General features: G+C 37.5%; 1 protein-coding gene across 3 annotated transcripts in view; it reads left to right on the plus strand.

Annotated features, from left to right (window-relative positions):
* The first annotated feature begins 88 nt into the window (after positions 1-88).
* Positions 89-20,140, plus strand: part of LOC102694462 (spindlin-Z) — a 57,013-nt gene continuing 36,961 nt past the window's right edge. Inside the window, exon 1 of one of the 3 annotated variants that reach the window (XM_069187125.1) lies at positions 89-272. The gene's annotated coding sequence lies outside the window, so the exon portion shown is untranslated. The remainder of the gene's footprint in view (positions 273-20,140) is intronic. The other 2 variants (XM_006627006.3, XM_069187126.1) reach the window with 2 other exon arrangements.

The following is a 20,140-nucleotide window of genomic DNA, read 5'->3' on the forward strand; positions in this document are numbered from 1 at the left end:
ACGAGGTAGGGGGAGAATTTCTCACTATTTAGCAGGAAGGGTGAATTCACCGCGCCTGCCAATTGAAGTGCTTAGGTCACTATCTGGCAGAAAGAAGGGGAGGGGAGGGCTCGGCCGTGGATTCGGGGTTGCTTGCAAACGGAGGCTGAGGCAAGGAGAACGGCAGGCGAAATTAAGCTGTATGTACCTGAACAATACAGCGGGTAAGCGACACAAAACACTGTAAACAACACGGAGATGGTCAAAGGCAGCCACTGAGAGGGAATGGAGAGGTGTGTGTGCGGGGGGTTTCTGTGGGGAAAGAGTGTTGTTTTGCTAGTTTTGTTTCCATTTGAAATGTGTTTCATGTCAGAGTACAGTCCTTCCTTTGTTCGACAGCGCCGTTGTGCTGGGCTCTCTTCTGCTGCGGGGTTTGTAAATATAGTGGAGCAACATGGCTGACATTGACGCTGCTGCTGGTGTAATAATACACTGGCTGCTGTTGCAGGCGGTGGTATTTTATTTTGTCTTGCAACAGATCCAGTGGATAATTGTTTGCACCGGTTTACAGCTTACCTTTTCTTTGAGAAACATCTACTGGATTTCCTTTGTAATGAACTTTAGCAGACGTGTTTCTCTAGAAAAGGGTTAGCTTTACCAAGGAAAAAATACAGATTCCATCGTTATTCCCCCATTATAGTTTAATGCAGCAAAAATGTTGGCAGACAGATGCTAGTGTGAGGAAGTTGGGTGAGCATTGTTCTCGGATCTGTAGCTATCGGCATCTTTGATTCTTTGCAGAGCAAAAGTGTTTTATTGTCCGATTTTTTAGCATTTAGACAGCTGGAAAATGACTTGTGCTGCATTGTTAGATGTTTTCATTCACCCCAAATAATGTAAAATAGATGTCATTTGCTGCTTTCGGAACTGTGTGATACAACATAACTAAGGTCAAATTGCAGGTAAAGCACAGTTGCGAGGAGTGATCAATACAGTTCATTTAACTGAAGCGCTGTTGGTGATAGACGAGTCGTGTTCTTTTAACCATTGAAGAGTTGTAAATTTGACATGAAGTATGTAGGGCACTGTGGTCCAGTAATAGCTTCATGAAAGTGGTAGCAAGTATTGTTGATGCCATTGCAATAGTAATAATACCTCAGGGTTATTTAAGCACCTACTGGAGGCGTTCCCTTGCAACTGTTAATACTCACCAATTTAAATAAAAAGATTACAGAACTGAGTTGAAGCAAAGGGTTCACACCTTTTTACTTTCTATAACAGTTCATTGGTTCCTGAGTAAGTGCATACTTTAGTTTTTTATAACCTACAATAGAAATGTAAAACTAGTACTTAATGTTACCAACAGTCTATTCTGTCCGCATGGACGTTCGTTAGTTAGTCTGATCATAAATGGCCTGCCCTCCCCAAATCAGGCTTATTACATATTATATTGGAATTATTCTTATTTAATTTTCCTGTCTTAATGTCATATTTTCATAAGTAAGGTGGATTGGTGTGTAATGCTTTCTTTTAGAGCTAATTACTGAACGTCATGTATCAGAGACCTGAAAGAAACTGATTTGGGGTGAGCACGTCACATATGTTCTTTCTAATGCAAATGAAGCATTTATTTTTACCTTGAAAGTCAGAGAGGCAATATTCTTCTTGATTTTGGATTCTTACAGGCACTGTAAAGGCTGTTCTACTAATGCCATTGATATTGGATGGTGATGATGTCTGGGATGTCATACAGCTCACAGAGTAATGAGGTTGTCTGGTTTCACCTGCAGTGAGTGGGGAACATTCAAAAGCACTAGGCTATTTACTCCTACTTTTGTGGCTTTCACCTCCTGTCACCATCTGTCTTCGGTGTCTGCAGTATGTGACAGCTTTAGAAATGATCATGTTTATTTACTGTTATCACATAAAAGAAAGCAGAAATAGTTTTTTACCAAACCATGTACTCCGCTGAAATTTTTGCATTCGTTTTTTATATAAGACTTAACTGTTTTTGTGTTTGGGGCATTGGTTTAAATAAATTATTCACAGTAAAACTGTCCTTCTCATTCAGGAAGGGGCATATTTAAACATCAACTTTAGTGCAGCATCCACTTGAGCGACTCATAGCCCCACTACACATCAGGTGGAGAAGCAAAAATATGCTTCAGCAGTTGAATAAAGGGGGAATGCTGGGTAGTTCAGACTGCAAACCAAGAGCAAAATTTAGACAGTACACCAGAAATGTTAACCCCTTTGCTGTTTCTGACAGTGCCTTGTGATCTTTAATGACCTAGTAGAACCTCATTTTAACATCTTTTTGAAACAAGCAGTTTATTCAGCACAGTGTCCCAGGAGCATTCATTTGGAAATGCGAGGTCAGAGGGGAGACTGACACCTACTGGTCCACGAACACGTCTTAGCAACCTGAATGAGGTTTGATTAGCTAGATGGGCTGAATGGTCTTCTTTTGTTTGTAAACTTTCTTTTATGTTGATCCATATATATCCAGTAACGGACTGGCCCCAGCCTTGCTTTGCTTAGCCTCTGATATCTGATATCAGTCTATTAGGTGGTAACGCTGCAGTTATTGTAAAAAAGTCTATAGCAGCTCATTTGAAACCTGTTATGACTGATTTATAGCTTTATATGAATGTTTGGAACTTGTAATTTTATGGAGATTTCCATAGATATTTCAAAATCATGTGATACATGCGGAATTTATTTTGAAAATTATTGTATTTCTTGGGGATTATGCTGTAGTTGTTGGTTGTGCTGCCTCACAGCTCTGAGTTCTGGATTCAAATCCTGACTGGAGAAACTTTTATGTTTTTTTTTGTATGTCCTCCCCACATTCGCATGGGATTGTTCTGATTGCTTTGGTTTTCTCTTTTCTCCCTTAGACCTGCCAGCTAGCTTAATTGGCCCTGAGTGTGCAATAGTGCATGTATTTTCTGAGGTGGGTTGGTGTCCCTTCCGGGCTGTTGTCCTGCTTTCTGCCTTATGCTTCCTGGATAAGCTCTAGATTGCAGCAACTCTTACCAATAGTTAGCAGCCTTTATGGGGTGGTAATTTAATTTTGTAACATGACGTAGATTGTTTTGGATCGCTGGAACGTCTTAATGGGAAATTTGTGCTCACACATGACAGTATTCATTTGAAATACATGGGACAAGGAGGTGAAATTAGACATCTTGTTCATTGTACCAGACACTTGTGAATCATCTATCAAAGAGAATGATTGCAGCGCGTTTTCTCCATGTTCCAGGTCATCAGACATGCATATGTTACATATCCATGAGTGTGCTGTACAACAGTTTTTCCTTATACAGGTGTTGGGCATTTATAAGCATACAGTATTAGACTATATGTAATCTATGGTTTATAGGTATATGAAGTTTAGAAACACTTAAACACATCCAAACCCATAGATTTATCAGATTTGATTATCAGACTAATTTGATTTTTCATGTAATAGCATAAGTCTTAATGATATTTTGCTTAAAATATGGGGCAGAGCGGTGGCTCTGTGGCTAAGGATCTGCGCCTGTGGCTGGAAGGTTGCCGGTTCAAATCCCACAGCCGGCAGAGGAATCCTACTCCATTGGGCTCCTGAGCAAGGCCCTTAACCCCAACTGCTCCAGGGGCGCTGTACAATGGCAGACCCTGCGCTCTGACCCCAGGCTCTCTCCCTAGCTGTGTGTCTGTGTGTCTCATGGAGAGCAAGCTGGGGTATGCTAAAAGATAATTCCTAATGCAAGAAATTGTAAAGGGTTAATAAAGTAATGTTATTATTATATATCATTATTATTAATTAAATATTTCTGTGAGGAGTCCATATTCACCTTGGTTTCAATAATGGTTATGGAGACAGCCTTTGGAGTGGCAGTTTCTACTTGCACTCAATCACAGTAATTGCTGTTATGGACAACCGTGACTGTATACAAAAGAAGTGCATTTTGCCTGTAAGAAGGTAGGAGCCTGTTATTCCATTTCCATGTAATCTTTGACAATCTTTTAATATTTCAGCAGAGCATCATAAGCTGGAACAGAGTTCACTTGCCTTTTTAGGTGCCTGTGCATGAGAATAATGCAGTCATTGAACAAACATCCTATTACATTTTCCATACAGTAAATTAATTTCCCTCTCACTAGATGATTAACACCATGCAAGGAGGTGGGTTCTGGTATTAAACATTTGTACATTTTATTGTGGAAATTTGTGATTGAAATAGGTTTTTATGCAATGCATGCTTTAGTCATTTAGGTTGAATAACGCTGTTGCTTAAATTTTTCCACCTCGGCTATAAACAAGTTATTACTTATTACATTATTTTGATAACATAGATTATTTCTTAGAATTATTATATTAGATTAGAGAATTGTGTATTGGTTGTGCCAGAGGTCATATATTAACATTTCCTAACTCTGTACAGTGCATAATTTTCTCACTGTCAAATACTGGGGGGTAATTTATGTCAGTGAGGGCTGTAGTGTGATTTATTTTATTTCCAGAAGCTTTAATGCACTATTTCCTTGAAGCTCATATACCACAGCAATGTTTATCAGTCTAGCAACTGTATAAATGCAATGAACTCACACCATCATATACAAGATACTTGGGTTGTACTACAACAAGCAGGGGCTTTTGGGAGCAAATGTGTAGACTTTGCAGCTCATGTTAAAGCACTGAAATGTATACCCTGATAACTTCACTATTAAATGATGCCTGAGATAATTTTGGAAAAAAGGAAAGAAATGGAAGAAAATGGCAATTTGCCTAACAGTGTTTCCCTGGACCTTAAAAATAATTAAGTATTTTGACAGAAAAGTGTTCAGAATTTTCATAAAAAATTCAGCTCTTCACAGTGACCAGTTTCCTTCCAGTTCTGAAGTTTATATTTAAGCCACACAAAAAAAAATCCCGACATACAACAAAAAATAGAAGGCTCCCTAGGTTACAACAAGGAGGCTAATTTGTAGATGGGTGTAAAAGGTATGGTGGGATGCTGGGGTGGTGGTCAGTGCTGCCAGTTCACTGCTCTTGATTTTTACCTGATGTTTAGTTTCCTCACAACTTCCAAACACAAGGTGGATATGTTCATTGGTGTCTCTTTATCATCCCTGCGATGGACTGGCATCTCATCAAGGGTATAGCCACACCTTAGGTGTGGAATAGGATCCTGGCTGCTGCAACCCTTAGCAGAAGTAAGAGACTTTCTGATAACGTATAGATGTAAGGAAATGAAAATGTTTATCTAAAAAGATGTACCTTGTTCATACTCATGCATTATGTTAAACAGTGAATATTGCACTTTCTAATTCTGAAAGATAATTTTTTTAAGTGTGTAGTGAAATACTACAGGATATAGGCCAGTTGATCAAATGGAAAATGTAAAAATCCTAAAAGTTGCAAACCTTCCATTTTCAGAGCCTTTATTCGTACTTGTTTAGATTGAAAAACTAATATAGAGGACCAACAGTCATTTTAAGTATTGCCACAGAACACCTAAACAGGAGTTGTGATAATTTTAGGAAGTTACAGGTTCTCCTATTATTTTCCAAGATCCTTCTGCACTTTCCAGCTTTAATAATTAATAATAATAATAATTGCTTACACTTATATAGCGCTTTTCTGGACACTCCACTCAAAGCGCTTTACAGGTAATGGGAACTCCCCTCCACCACCACCAATGTGCAGCATCCACCTGGATGATGCGACGGCAGCCATAGTGCGCCAGAACGCTCACCACACATCAGCTATCAGTGGGGAGGAGAGCAGAGTAATGTAGCCAATTCATAGAGGGGGAATATTAGGAGGCCATGATTAGTAAGGGCCGATTGGAAATTTGGCCAGGACACCGGGGTTACCCCTACTCTTTTCGAGAAGCGCCCTGGGATTTTTTAATGACCACAGAGAGTCAGGACCTTGGTTTTACGTCTCATCCGAAGGACGGCGCCTGTTTACAGTATAGTGTCCCCGTCACTATACTGGGGCATTAGGACCCACATGGACCGCAGGGTGAGCGCCCCCCACTGGCCCCACTAACGCCTCTTCCAGCAGCAACCTTAGTTTTTCCCAGGAGGTCTCCCATCCAGGTACTGACCAGGCTCACACCTGGTCAGCTTTGTGGACAGCACTTTGTTTTCCTGGAATACTTTGATTATTTCTTCCACAATGTCCATTTTTATTGGAGCATAGTGGTTTCCCAAATAGTACGGTTGGGTGCTGCCTCTGGAAAACGTACCGTGGTATACAGTGGTACACATGCATGTACCACGGTATACCGCAAACTATTTTACATGTTTATGTATGGAGACTCTCTGATTTGATTTGATTTCATGATTTGTAAGCATATTGGGTTGTATACAAAATAAAGTAATGAAAATTGTTGTTTAATTGGAACCAAAGAACTAGAAATAACACTGAACAGTGTGACAGAACAATTTAACAACATGCAGATTTTTGTCAATCATTAAATGATTAAATCTTTTTTCACAAGGTATTGGAGGTTAATTTTGCTTAGCAAGATAATGTAAAATTCCAAATATGACAGGTGCTTGCAAGTTGACATTCACAACCTTATGAAACATGTTTAGCATGTTCGATTGCCCTTGGCTATTTCATCTAAAACTTTAAAGAATCCTCAATACTTGCTTAAAACTTTGCTGAGACAAGACATTCTATATTGACTTAAACAGCTTAAGACAATCTTACTTGCAAAAAAAACAAAAAACAAAGCATGTCTAATGGAATTAAAAACATGATCAAGACTAGACTTCCTTCCCGATTAGAGTTACAGTAGAATCCGAAACTAGAAAAACAGCCCTGGGAATGGGCTTCATAAATGGGCCTTTGGGAATGTCTGTATCAATGAAAGTCAAGGTCGTTCTGAACCAATCAGCTGCCATTATTTCCGCGTGATTTCCAAAATCACGTCATATTCCTAAACTTACTAGCCAATGATATGCAGGAAGTACCTGTAGTATGACTTTTTTTACTCACCCTTTTAAAGTTAACATTTCCATCGAAGTCATTTTGTTCTTTGAATCAAATTTGATTTTATGAATATAAATAGTAGAAAATCTTTGTTAAAATCCAAAAAATAAAACCACTGACGGAAATTGCTGGAAATTACTGAGCGTACCAGTATGGTCTCAAACGTACAATGTTATGTACCATGTGACTAAAGAACTGGGTTTTTCCCGTATTTTCCGATTTTACCGTACACTTCTACCAAATAGACTACTCTTGGTTATCAACAAAATCAACCTAAAACAACCTACACTGAATAATGGAATGAATAATGCTATTATAATAGCTATATTATTGTTTTAAAAAATGTTAGTGCCTCACTAATTGTTGTAATCATAAGGACCCTGTATCTTACACTTGAAATCCTTTTTGATTCAGATGACTGATTAATCAGATGGGATTTCAAGCCATATAATGTATGCAGCCAGACTCAGGAGTTTTCTCCCTATAGTTGAATTTCTGTTTGCTGTATTTGTTGACTTATGTAGTCTGATTTTAAAATAGTGAATTTTTGCTCCCATGTAAATCTGGCAGTTATGTGGAAATTATTTTTAAATAAAATAAATAAATATTAAATTATTTTATCTGTGGTGCAATGATCTTAAGTAAAAGAACCGTCCCTGCACATGTGAGATTCTTCTGTGGAGCTTTTCAGGCTGTCTTTTATAAACTCTATAAGAAGGTTGGAAATTGCTCTACCAGGCAGACTTTTCTAGCCTATAATATATAATTGTTGCTCTGCCATTTATTGCAATTCAATCTCTCAAAGAATTTTACATCTGGGCTCGTAAATGGTTCATCCATTTTGCAATGGTTTTCAAATGATCCATGCATAATGTAAAAGTTCTTTGCCCAGTCTAAATGTGAATCATATAATACTTCTCTCACCAGTACCTCTGTACATCTTTTTTTTAAAGCACAACTGTTTTTTTCTGAACACAGCAGCTGTGGTAAAAAAAAAAAATGGTGCTTAATTTGCCATATTTTCATGTCTGGTTTTTGTAGCTAACATAAGGATTCCCAATCCTGGTTCTTGTTACCTCCTTGTCTACTGCTTTTGTTCCCTGAAGCTGCTAAGTTGAATTTTAAATTGAATTAATATGTTGTCCAACTAACTATTTGCTCTTAACTGTTTATCATCAAACCTACCAACTGTAGCAGTTCAGTTGTTTGTGTAACTCAATTCAACTAGAAATTGGGACAGTAAGTTCAGAGACTGTGTTTTAGCTACAAGAAATCAACCAGAAAAAAGTGATATACACATATATTCAAAGACTAGAATATGCTGTTTTAATGAAATATTAAAATGTGCCAAAAATATGTATTGGTTTATCAATCTAAAACAAGTTTACGAAAGTCCTAATGTTTGTTAATCCCGTGAAATTACAAATGGGAGCTTGATGTGAAACTTGTTGTTGCAGAGGAATTCTTGCACACAGTTCTGTTTTTGTATGGTCTCTAACACGGCAGTTACTTTCTGCTATGTTTGTTTCAGTGGTGGTTTGGACGGTGGCGGTCACAGTCACATGATGAGTTCACTATCAAATTGCCAGAGTCTCAGAGAGCATAGCAGACTGCTGTGCATACTTTTAAGTTGTGTCATGACATCATCAGGTTTAGTGGCAGTCCCATGTGGCATGTTCATCATTGGTGAATCACTGGCCTACCAGTGAATTTGACAGGTGACCTCTAGCTGGGGTATATATTCAAATGTGCTTCCCTCCTGGAGTTGCAGACTTCGAGGCATTGAGCACTTCATCACTGTAGGTGTCAGAATGAGCCCAGTTTATGGTGGCCTGGTTTGTGTTAGAGAGCTAGGACATCCTGCTTATCAGAATCCTATCACAGCAGCATTCCTTAGAATCCGAATCAAAGGAGTTAAGCAGTTCCAGGGTCTGTTCAAGGCTAGATTATTATAATCTTTCCAAACACATTATTCTAAGCATATTTATATCCTTGCTGCTATGCAAGTAACTTGGAATCTTTATAAGAATGGAAAATGATAAAGTTAGACTTATAAGTACGGTTGTTGAAAGCTCAGCTGTAACAAAATAAGCAGACACTGGGTTCACAAGGCCTAGGACTGGTGAAGTCTGCCAAATGAAAAGTATTACATTTTCATGATGTGTACTAACTCACTGCGTCAGCATTTTAATTATACTCAGACGTGAAAAGAAACTTGTAACAACAACAAATTCAGAAAAGTATTAGGAAAATTACTGTTTTTGTAGCAGCTGCACTGCCATTTTATTGAAGGGGTATGACAGGAAAATTAATTATGCTAATTAGCATTTGTCATCTTACTGTGACACTCGTAGGGTGATTAGTGTGTGTGGCTCCTGTCAGAAGCAATAGAAGCTGCACCTCTGCAATGCATACTTTGCATCAAGTTACATATGGTGTCTAGAGGGATTTGTCTCATTCTTCTCACAGAGCCTGTACAAGCATATCCCTTTTCACTGGTCTCTGAGTCCTAAACGCTATATGTGTTCCTAGCTCAAACTGCAGATGTTCAGTGGGGCTCATGTCTGGCTTGGCAGGGCACTCAGCATAACTGTCACATTTTCATCTTGCAAGATAGCTGATGTTATAAAAGCAGCATGAGGACCTGCTGGAATGTCACATCAGGATGAGCTGACAGGGAGGGCAGCAAGTGAGGTCTTAAGACTTTATCAAAGTAGCACTCTGCAGTCAGTTTACATTCAGTCACTAAAACTAGAGTTCTACAGAGCCACTCTAGCCCAAACCATTGGACTTGGACCTTTCCATCAATTGGTATGTCGTACACAACAACTAGCACATCATTCTGTCCATTTCCAGTACACTCACTGACACTCACCTTGAGGCTAGTCTACACAAAACCTTCATTCGCTGCTTAATTGTGAGTCTATGAGTCCTGAGCAGTGACCCAAAGATACTGTTGTCTTGCTAAGTAGGATATGTTGGTTAGCCTGAATGTGGTTGTACTGGACTCCATCAAGAAATATATCACAATAAAGGTACAACATTTATGTAAAGTTCAAAAACATTCAAATAGCTGTGGTTTAAGACTATGGTTCTCAAACTGTGTTACGTGGACCAGCAGTGGTACGCGCAGTGCCCGCAGGTGGTACGTCAGATGACCCTGGACATTTGTTGTGTGCACTGACAACTTGGGATGGTTTTTAATTTTTTGTATTTTAATAAAACTATTTTGTGTCAAATATGCAGCCTACATACTGCGATACAGCACGTGCTAATACTTGTATAGGAATGCATGCTATGACCGTAAGTGACCAATTGTATTTTAAAAAGTTATCTCCAGCAAATAGGGAGGTAGGAGAATGTGTGTGATTTTGGAACAATGCCAATCTTGTAAGCACAGGAAAGCATAGAAATGCAGCTACGAACGTAAGTGACCAATTGTATTTTAAAAAAAGTTATCTTCAGGAAGGTAGGAGAATGTGTATGGTTTTGGAACAGTGGCAATCTTGTGAGCACAGGAAAGCGTGATGATAGCAGAAAAAAATTTAAGGACTGTTCTATGTTAATTTGAGAAAAATACACTGAGCATCTATGTTTTGCTCCCATGCGCATGAAATAAAAACTTTTTAACTTCTGAGATGGACTCCTGAAACGGAAACAGGGAAAAATGCAAGCTTGCGGATTGCTAAAGCAGGTAAGCCCCACGCTATTTGTGAGCACTTTGCAAAAGAGCTGACACGTATTGTGTGTGGAGAAAAAGCTGCTAAACAGCCTGACCTGTTGCTGCTTTCGAATGACACAGTCACTAGAATTATTGATATGGCAGATGTCAAAAGTACGTTGATAGAGCACGTTAAAATGAGCAGATGCTTTTCACTGCAATTAGATGAGTCTGTAGATGCCATTGATTTGGCCAATTTTCTCTTTTACGTTGGATACGAGTTTGGGGTATGTCCCATGAGGACCTTCTGTTCCGTAAGCCGCTACCAACAAGAACTACGGGACAGCACATATTTCAGCTTCTGAATGAATTTATCGAAGAGAATGACAGACTGGAGTTTGTACAGACGGTGCTAGAGCGAGAACAGGCAGACACTGCAGTGTAGTTGCACGAATTAGAGAGGTTGCTCCAGATATGAAGTGGACACACTGCAGCATCCACCGCGAGGCCTTTCTTGCCAGTCAAGAAAATGCCTGAGGATTTAAAATCTGTTAGACTCTGCTGTCAAGGTTGTGAATTGTATCAAGGCTCAACCAGTGAATTCACATCTGCTTTGCTTGACTAAACAGGCTCACCTCTCTCGCTGAAATGGTAAGTGCTCAGTGCTGTTATTATTATATGTGTATGTGAGTGTGTGCGCGTGCGTGCTCATTTTGGTCATTGAGATTTTCTGGGGTTCCTATGAGAAGATGACTTGTAGGTGGTACTTGGTCCAAAAAGTTTGAGAACCACTGATCTAAAAGAATAAATTTGTAACATTTGTAACTTAATTTCCTAATTCTTCTTGCACAGTCTCAGCCTGGTTTCATTCCTCAGTCTTCTGCCTTTCACAGTAGTTTGTTGAAAAAGCTGTTAGTGCTGATAATCCAGCTTCACGAAGGTAAATTATTGCAAAAGGAAGAAAAATGTTGAATGCTACATTAGAATGTAATTGATATTCAGTTTGGACACTTCTCTACTCTTCTGCTAAGCGTGTGGACTTTCTCCTTGTTGGACGCTCTGCAGGATTTGTGTTCTCAGTGAAAGAAAAAGTTTCTGCATCTGGTCATTTTCAGAGCTCAGTAGTGTAGTAGTGAGTGAGGTTTTCCTGTAGTTTCTCAAGGTGCTGGACCACAGTTTGTTTCATTTTTTCAAACACAAAGTACAATAAAAAAACAAAACTGTTGCTGGTAGTGAGTGACGTGAATAAAACTCCAGAATTTTCTGAAAAGCATACATACATGTGCTAAAGTGCTATAATTAGGTTAAGAATATCAGACTGTCAGCACAGAGGGGAAGCAAATAGAGAATTTATCAAATGTTCTTCTATGAAATTCCATGGTGCTGGAATAATTTTTAGTTCTCTCCTCAATTTATAAATGCATTTTACTTCTTTTACTGTTGGCAGCAATATAAATCAAGGAAAAGGTGTTCATGGTCTCAATTGCAGGGCATAAATGGGTATTGGAAATTTGTTCCAAGATTTGTGTTCTTGTGTTCCAGTGTCTTTCGGTGTACTGTTATTTGACACAACATCTTGCACTCCTCTTTGCTTACCTGTCATAGTTGCTGCTCAGTCTGTATATATGCTGACATAATTCTTCTAGTCTGGAGGGTGCGAGGTAATGAAATCATTCAATAACCAGTAGATCTCTTCATCAGTTATCTTGGTTGGGAACTCTTGACAGAATAAAAGAAAGGACTTCAGACTTTTTGGAATATGAACTGAATGCCTGCATTGCAAATTATTTGAGTTAATTAATGTGCTTTTGTTACTTATTTGTTAGAGGTTGTACACCTAGTATCTCAATACCCTGTACCGAAGACAAAATCAAATCCTCTACAGATGTGACATTAGTACAAACGGGCTAAGTTTTTTTTCTTCAGTACAGATTTGTTGTGTTTGTAGATTTTTTTGAGAATAAAACAATATATTCTTCAAAAGTCATTATTCTAAGTGATATTTTAATTTTTAATTTTATATACTGATTCAGAAAAGTTTTTCAGCATTCAAACAAGGGGTACCAAGTCAGTTCAGAACAAATTCAAACATATATATACGCTATATATATATAGCAAGTATAGTGCTAAGAAAAAGTTATGAACTCAAATATGGGAATTCAAACTTCTTACCATAATGCTGTTGTTTAATATAAAAATGTTTTCTTACATAATCTATAGGGTTTAGTGGAAAAAAATAAGTATTATATATAAAACAATAAATTAATCCTTAGTTCTTCTAGCATGATTTTTATGGGTAATTAGAATCTGTGGTTAAAAATCAGAACTTCATAAAAGCACTTGATACTCATCAGACTAGAGAGGTTAAAAAAAACAGTTCTAAGCATTTGGGGCTCTGTTACTGTCAGTTTACAAATGGAAAATATTAAAGACCACAGCAATTCTACCTGGGACCAGTCATCCTGTCGAGATCTGCCCCATAGCAACATTGAAAATCATATAACTCAATCATCAGGAAAAGACAGGGAATGGTTTTGATGGAAGGATAGCTAGCGACAAACCCTTGATCTGTAGAAGAACATTGCGGCTGCCTGTCCCATGTTTGCCAGAGAACTGCTGGCCAATCTTCAAGACTACTGGAACAGTGGTCTCTGGACAGACAAATCAGAAGTTGAATGTTTTGGCCAATGAGAAATGTTTTGTCTGGTGAAAACCAAACACTGCCTTCCAGCCGAAAACCTCATCCTGACTGTCAAGAATGGTGGTGGGAGTAACATGGTTTGGGGCTATTTTGCTGCCTCATGACGTGGGCAGCTTGCTGTCATAACGGAGCCATACAATTGGAGTTGTCTGCAAATTCTGGAGAAGAGAGCAAGACCATGTTAAGAAAGGACATAAAATCAGCTGTTTATTCAAGAAAACCCTCAAATTTAACCAACTTGTTTCAGATCTCTTAGGAAGACTGGGCCAAATAAAAGTTTATGCAAGAGAGTGATGAACACACACAGGAGATGTCTAGTTAAAGTCATTACTGCTCTAGGAGTTGCCACCAGTTACTGAATGTTAAAAGTACACGTACTTATTCACGTGAAGATCTTTACGTTTAAATCCTTTTTTTAAATCCAGATACATCTTATGTCATTGTATTATGTGATTAATAAGGTTCTCTGAACTGTTTCTGTATTGTCTTTGCTTTTGTTACTGCTGTGTAGAAGCTGGCTTGTAAATTATTTTCACCAGTTCACCCTTCTTGGTTATCATCAGTATTCTATGATTGGCCATTTTGAATGTAACAAATGGTAGACTGAATGTTGCTGGATTATGTAGCAATAAAACAGTTTTGTGATAATTGAAAGTTGAGATTGTTAAATTGTATCAGTATTCCTCAAAACACTATTCTTATTTACCTTTCTTTGAATATGCAAGCTGTTGTAACAAAAAGAATAAGGTTCTGGATCCCGAGATGAAGTAAAACAGATGAGTTTATTGCATGCAAGGAACAATAAAGCCGAAGTCTTGTTTCCCGCAAGAAACAACAAAACCAAAGTATTGTTCAATGTGCCCGTACAAACTTTTAGTTTATATAGTATTATGGTAAGGGGGGGTCATGGTATTTGTCCATTTAAAAGACCCTGGCCAAATGGTCAGTTTAAAGATTACATCCCCAGGGGGTTCCTAGCTTGCATCTGGAATCCTTATCAGTTAACCCCCTTTCCTGCCATAAATTCCAGCTTGTTGTTAAATCTAAACCTCATACAGAAAAGGATTTAATTTAAACCCGTTTTCACATCTTTCTTAAGCTGAAAATGGTTGTAAATGTAATTCTCTGTACAGTTATCTTGAATGTAGTTGTAGCCACAGCTCACCCGAACTATGTTTCAGGCTACAGCTTGGGAATCCTTGCTTTAAGTGACAAACTTTTGGAAGGTTCAAATGCATTATATTATTTCTTTGGGCTGTGGCTCCTGTTGCAGTGTAATAGCATTATGCATTTGTGAGCTTACCGTTTGTTTCTGAATGTCCAACTCCACCACGGCCTCAATATCCTTTGACTTTAGATTTCCTGTACAGTAAAACATTACAATGATTTTAAGTTAATTGTTACAACATACAAGGTGTGAATCATAACTATTTTTGTTTCTAGGTGTGAGCCTAGTGCTATAATTAAAATCTACTTGAAATGCACCAAAATTAAAAACACTTTGTTTTTTGTATTTCCTTTAGATATACAGCATTTGTTTTTACTATGGAACATTATCACAGATGGATACATCTACTTGAAAATAACTATACATAAAACTTGATTATTTTTTAAATAGAATAGAATGTATTGATTAGATTTGTTTAGGTTTATAAGATTAACATAAGCTTCTAAAGAATGGTGAATTTTTAATCTAGATGGACCTTAAGAATGGGGCCCCTGGTCATGTCTGGTTTTGTAAGTTGAACTAATTGCCACATTTAGCAACTTTGCATGACGTAGTCCCACAAAATTAATTCTCGAGAATAAGCAAATTGCAATTAACTGATATTTATCTGAAAGGGAAATTTCCTAGTTCCTCCCATTGTATCAGATAGAATAATTAATAATTGCTTACACTTGACACTTCCCTCAAAGCACTTGAGGTAGCGGGGACTCCACCACGAATGTGCTGCATCCACCTGGATGATGTGACAGCAGCCATAGTGTACTAGAACGCTCACCACACACCAGCTATCAGCAGGGAGGAGAACCAAATAAGAGGCATGAATTTGGCTCTTGAAGCTTTGATCTTTCTTTATGCTGTGGAAGTGAAATGTTTAAAGCTTTCATTCTTTTCAAATCTTCACATTAGCTGTTTATGACAAAAACCCTCTTTCTTAATCAAAAACAAACCTAAGTTCTTCTTGCTGGCAATTAATTCTGTTAACAAATCCTAGAGAAACATTGGTTTCATAACACTTCTAAGTTGTTTTTTGGATGTTTAAATATATTGAATAAAAAGATCTCGGACAGAGATGGCGAGTTTTTCACAAGAATAAAAAACGAGCCAAGTGCATCAAATTGGTAACGCAACTTATTTTAGTTGCTAGCAAAACTGTTAATGCTGTTATTAACAAGCAACAGATGCACAGATTCAGAAGTTTAAGGTAGTTTCGTAATTTGAAGTTGCAATTTCCAGTCTCATAAAATTATTACATGAATTTCATAAATTATAAAAGAGGCAAAAGAAGGGAAAATAAAAATGGAAGTAATTATTGCTATATTTTTTCTAACAGGACTGTTTTGCAATGAAGGATTCCAATCAGCCTCTTATTGACTTGTGGTGGGTGTCACAAATTGGAGAGAAGTTGATTGATGGTGTTGGTGTTTTCCCTCTTGTCTTTTAAAGAAAATTTTACTGGTATGATGAAATGTTTGTATGGTATTTATATGTACTGCAGACCACATGACCTAATTAAAAAATGTACTTGGCCCCAGATGGATGTATTGTGCTCCTACATGACAACTACTGATGGCCTAAAAGAGGTAAACCCTTTTAAATTTGAACAGGGAAGGCTATGTGTGCATCAGATTCAAGAACAGGCACTTCCTGTTCTATAATTTTAATAAATCAAGCATATGCACCAACCTATATATACGGATAAGTTGTCACTCTCTGGGAACTTTGTTCCATAGTTGCTCATTTTTTAGTTGTCAGGTTTCTTTCAGTGCTTTTTTCATTCTAAATTGGTAAAGTTTTTTTTGCACTGCAAAGTTTAATCAAGCTGAAAATTACTAATGTATTGTAGCTGTATGTTAATTATGATTACTACATGCTGAAATATGTCTCATAGTATTAGTATCTTAACTTATTGACTGTATCAAATAAATAAATTATAAATGCCTTCTTATAATAAATGCACAGCGTACTGTAACAGTTACGTGTTTTAGTGTTACTGAAGGAACAGTAACCTCTGGACAGCAGTCTTTGTTAAACTTAATCTAGCTGTTGTAAATTGAGTAAGAGAAGCTAGAACTCTTTCAGAGTCATTTTCAATTCAATTTCAAATCGTTGCAGAATCTGCCTTGTGTGGATAGCTTTTGACAAAACAAGCCATTTTAAGATTGTTTTCTGATGTGGGTGTTCAAGGGAACAAAATTGCTGTGTTAAGGCACCAAGTTATACTTTTGGTTATTTGCTTGATTTCTATATAAAAGTCAGTAGGCAATCCCAGTCATGTTTGCCAATATTGAAGGAAATCAAGCTGGTATTAAAGCACGTATGGGTTGGTTGTGATGCTTTAGGAAGAGGCATTAGGTGGCTTGCTATATGTTGTCAAAGTTAGGTCAAGAAGCTTCAAAATCATTTGTAAAACTGTTTCATATACTTGAAAAAACAAGATACTTAGATACATTTGCTGCTCTTCAAGATATAAATAAACTGATGTTTAAGGTGTTTAAGGTTATCTTTATGATATTTTGAATTACAATGTTTTCAATGTTAATTATAGCCCTAGATACATTTGTTCTTGCTTTTGTGAATGATGCTTGAGTTTACACTTAAATGTAAACAATGTTATCTGCAACATGGATTAGCTTTCCTATGAAAACAATAGGCTGACCCTGCTAAAAATAATGAAGTGAATAAACCAAGTAAATAATACTTTTTTCTAAACCAAAGAGCTTTCATTGGGAATCATGTAGTATAGAATAACAACAGTTGAGTATAGTTTATTTTTTTTAAACCCAATTTCTTCATGGCTTATTAGATTTTTATTGCATGTGTCACTTTCACTGCACGTGGTGTTAAAAATATTAAACTTTAATAAAGCGCCTTTTAGAAGTGGCATCTCAAAGCACTTTAGAATATATGTCAAAAATCATGATAGCAAATTACAGAATAAGTATACAAGAAACAAGCTGTTATAGTTGCAGCAGAAGATATGTGGTCGTTTGAAAATTGAGCAGACACAGACTAATTGAATAAAAGTCTTTTCTGAAGAAGAAGGTTTTTTGGTCTAGATTTAAATGCACTCAGGATAGGTGACTTCTAATATCCTTGGGGATAGAATTCTAGAGCTTTGGGGCATAGCAAGAGAAGACCTGTCAACCATAGAATGTAAACAAGCTTGGAGGACATATAGAATACCAGCCAGCCGAATGAAGGTTGCAAGGTGGGGAGTAGATAAGTCTTAAAGGTGAGCAGTAGGATTTTGAAGTTGACACGAAATCTGATAGGAAGCCAGTGCAGGAACTCCAAGACAACCATAATGTGATCGCTTGCACACATCCAGGTCAGGATTGTGGCTGCTGAATTCTGAAAATATTGGGAGTTTGTTCAGTGTAGATTTAGGTACCCCAGGGAATAGGACCTTGCAGTAATCAATTCTAGAATAGAAAAATGTGTTGACCAGTTTTTCTGCTAAAAATGATAACACAGGGATGTAGTCTGGTGTTATTTCTGAGATGGAAGAATGCTGATTGTACAATATTCTGCATATGAGGGTCAAAAGCCAGAATAAAGTATCACCCCTAAGGTTTTCAATTTTGACTGAAATTATTATGTAGGTGATGGGGGTGTGCCGAATAGTGTAATCTAAGTATTGTTGCAGTTTAAGTGAAGGCAATTTTGAGTCATCCAGGATTTTATATGAGAGATGCAGTTACTACAGAAACAGCTACTTCAGGGCCAGGTTTGGTATGGAAATAGCTTTGAGTATCAGCATAAAAATAATTATTGAGAACATGTGATATTAATATCTGTCCAAGTGGGAATATGTAAATGCTGAATAGCAAAGGGCCGAGAATTGAGCCTTGGGGAACGCCAGACTGAACAAACCCAACTTCAGAATTAAAACCCCCAAGTGAAACAAGATTTTAACCATTTAAGAAACTATGTCAGGAACTCCAAACAGACTTAAGATGGGAGAGTAAAATGTCATGATTGACAGTGTAAAAGGCAGCACTTAGGCCTAGGAGAATTAGGATAGGAAAATCCCTTTGCATGCCAATAATAGCACACAGCCATAGGTTGCCGACCCCTGGTCTAGGTGATTGCCGTTTCAAGAGCCCAGTAACTAATTGGTCTATAGAAATGTATATAATTGAGCTTGAGGCACATTTGAATAGCAAAATGAGTTTGTCAAAGCCTCTTTCAACCACAGTAAAACCCCATTATAACAGATTTTGAATTTAACAGATAATATCCAATATTCCAGATCTTTGTCTGGACCCAAGAAATACCGGACATTTGTTAAATCTATGGACAGTGTCTGTTCAACCTAAATATGTCTGGTACTGATAGATTTCGCTCATTACATAACAGTATACAGTATATAATTCTGGTTATTATGAATTATTGTATTCACGAACACTACATACAGATGATTAAATATGAGGAATTCATAAATGACAATGGTAGTAATGATGTTGTGGGCAGATATAAAGGCTCCGGCAGAGGCATAAACAAGTTCATAGTTATGCTGCAGCCATGGTAGAACTGAGTTGAATCGTGATGACTAGCCAAAATCTGAGGGCAGGATTAGGGGAGGCTCTTTAGGTTTCTGGGGTAGCTCAGAAATAGAATGGCTGCATGAAGTGGTGGAAGAGAAAGGGAAAAGCCTGGTGACTAGAGTTTAATATTGAGAGCTGATGAGAATGTTGACTGTTAAAGGGGCTGAAGTCCTGCAGAGGAAAAAGCCTTTTAAAAATAACGGTGGAAGGCTGGAGAAAAATAAGCAAAGAAATTAGCGGATTGAGTCTTCAGGAGACTGGTGTAGTGGCAGATATGAAGATGAGCATCTGCTGAAACAGTGCTCTGAAGATACTGAGAGGAAAATGGGCTTCTATGTCTTTGCATTCTCTAGCTAGTAATCGCCAGTTAGTACAATGCCTAGAGCACTTAAACAGCCAGCCTTTTGAGCTGATTGAGAACTGGATTGGTTGCCTGACTGGAAAGATTGTTGGAGAAATTGACAGATGTCCTGATTTCGTGAGAATGGGATCAGAGGAATGGCGATGGCAAGACCAGAGTCCGTCCTAGCCTGGGAGTGACAACAGTGATATGAGGAAAAGTAGTTCATACACACAAAATAAAGTAAAAATTACTATTAATACCATACTAAATCAAGTGAAAATAAGAATGTAGTAATGCTTTTTTCCATGAATTTTTAATCTGCATATCCATGTTAATATCTAAAAAATGTACAAATTTGTGATATTGGAATAAATATGCGATCACGTTCAGCATCCCAGTTTATTACACTCACTAGCAACAGCATCTTTGCAATCATGCAGTATAGCATTTTATTTTTAATTCAGTATTTCATTCATGAGATTATGAACTTTAGTATTGAGAGGTTATCACCATGCCTGTGGAATGTATCATTTACTGTACTGTTGTCCAGTGGTTGTATCATACACTTTGTGACTTAACTATAATGAGCCACCCTTCCCACTGTTAATCCATTAAATTGAGGTTATAATTTTAATTCCATCTATATAGTGCTTTTCATCCCAAAAGATCTCAAAGAACTATGCA

The sequence above is a fragment of the Lepisosteus oculatus genome, chromosome 3, assembly GCF_040954835.1.
Source record: "Lepisosteus oculatus isolate fLepOcu1 chromosome 3, fLepOcu1.hap2, whole genome shotgun sequence".
Lineage (NCBI taxonomy): Eukaryota > Metazoa > Chordata > Actinopteri > Semionotiformes > Lepisosteidae > Lepisosteus > Lepisosteus oculatus.